At 38.4% G+C, this 2,080-nt stretch overlaps 1 long non-coding RNA gene across 1 annotated transcript; it reads right to left on the bottom strand.

Annotated features, from left to right (window-relative positions):
• Positions 1–1,155: 1,155 nt before the first annotated feature.
• LOC128295113 (uncharacterized) lies at positions 1,156–2,080 on the bottom strand. Its single transcript, XR_008285427.1, has 2 exons — positions 1,980–2,080; positions 1,156–1,607 (listed from the first exon to the last, which is right to left on the bottom strand). It is a non-coding gene; the product is annotated as an uncharacterized LOC128295113 (long non-coding RNA).

Raw genomic sequence — 2,080 nt, 5'->3', positions numbered from 1 at the left:
GGTATTTTCGATTTCTGTTTTTCAATTTATGTTTTCAAAAATCAATTCATATTGCTAGAGGTGAATTGATCCTCGGGTCACATAGCGAGGTATTTTCAATTTATATTTTCAAAAATCAATTCATATTGCTAGAGGTGAATTGAGCCTCAGGTCATACTCCGAGGTATTTTCAATAGATGTTTTTTTCAATTTCTGCTTCTCAAAAAAATTAACTCATATCGCGAGAGGTGAGTTGAGCCTTGGCTTACACGCTGAGGTATTTTCAAGTTTTGCTTTTCAAAAAAAAAAAAATCAACTCATATTGCGAGAGGTGAGTTGAGCCTCGGCTCGCACGCTGAGGTATTTTCAATTTTCATTTTTTCAATTTATGCTTTTCAAATTCTGCTTTTCAAAAAAATCAACTCATATTGCGAGAGGTGAGTTGAGCCTCGGGTTACATGTCGAGGTATTTTCAAAATCTGCTTTTCAAATTAAGTTTCAAAAAACCAACTCATATTGCGAGAGGTGAGCTGAGCCTTAGCTCACGTGCTGAGCTATTTCTGTTTTAATATCTGCTTTTTTTAAAAAAAAAAAAGTCAATTCATATTTGCGAGAAATGAGTTGAGCTCAGGATCACATGCCGAGTAAAGAATAAAGATTGGAGTTAATCGAAGATACAGATTTTATATCCCTTCTACTTGAATTCTAAGTCCTTGAAGTTTCAGTAGAGAAGATCGAAACTACAAATCTCTTCTCCCTGAATCTCTGAAGTTTCAGTGTAGTAGGCCGAGGCTACAAATCTCTTCTACTTGAATTCTAAGTCCTTGAAGTTTCAGTAGAGAAGATCGAAACTACAAATCTCTTCTCCCTGAATCTCCAAAGTTTCAGTGTAGTAGGCCGAGGCTACAAATCCCTTCTACTTGAATTCTAAGTCCTTGAAGTTTAGTAAAGAAGATCGAGGCTACAAATATCTTCTTCCTTAATCTCGGAAGTTCCAGTGAAGTAAATCATGGCTTGGAGCAAATCAAAGACATAGCTGATTTGGCTTTCGCGTGTTTACACTGAAGCAAATCTAAGATGATTTGACATATCTGTATTGTCAGAAAACAAATCGAAGAAGCAGATTCGGCGTCTCTGTATTAGACGGGAAGCAGATTAAAGATAGCAGATATCGCCTTTTTGAGTTGCGGTGAAGCAGGTTGAAGCTGTCAAGATTCCATTTAAAGAAGATCAAGGATCAAGAACTCAAGACTCGGCGAGCCCGGGCAAAATTGGTCTTTTTATAATCTTTGATCTATTCTCGTTACACAACAATGAGTAAAGAGGGGCAGCTGTACAGGCCCAATATTGCCCGGGCCCAGACAAATAAAAAATAACAAAACCCAAAACAATAAAAAAGAGTCCAAAATAATTAGCCCATTTACAATATTAAACAGCCCAATTTACATCAAACCCTAGCCCAAATAACAGCCCACTTGCTTAAGGTTTTTCAGCAGCAAACCCCTGGCACCCCAGCTTTCCATGCCACCATGTCGGCCACCATGCCCCTCAGCCTTGGCCATCACGCCCCACGCGTCTGACACTCCCACCAACTCCTCCATGTGCACCCACCTGTTGATTTCCATCACCTGCAGAATAAGTCAAAAAAGAAAGCAAACACTAAGACAAAGGCAGACGACAAGAAGCAATGGCAAGAAATTTAAAAAAATGTTGTATTGAAATGGCTATAAAGGCCAGATCTGAATGTAATACGGGGGGAATTTTTTGGAGATTTCAAAGGGAAGAATCGGTTGTATTTTGGGGGGATATATATTTTTTCTTCGGAGATAATACAAAGTGGAAGAGTAAATCAAGAATCGGAACTAAGTTTTGAAAGGTGATTTTTCATTGTTTTTGGAATTTTCTCTTGATTTGGATTTCGTTTGTTCTGTTCCATTTTCAAATTTTTTTTTAAAAAACATTTTTTTTAAAAAAACAAGAGAGGGAGGGAGGGGACTTACCGACGAACTCACGACCTCGGCTCGCCGGACCTCCGATGAGGGTGGCGCAGGCCTAAGAGAAAATTTGAGAGCTTTCTCTGTTTTCTTTAAGGAAAATAAGA

Source organism: Gossypium arboreum, chromosome 7 (genome assembly GCF_025698485.1).
Source record: "Gossypium arboreum isolate Shixiya-1 chromosome 7, ASM2569848v2, whole genome shotgun sequence".
Taxonomy (NCBI): domain Eukaryota; kingdom Viridiplantae; phylum Streptophyta; class Magnoliopsida; order Malvales; family Malvaceae; genus Gossypium; species Gossypium arboreum.
Note: the sequence above shows the minus strand (reverse complement) of the source record. Positions and strands in the feature narration are given on the sequence as shown.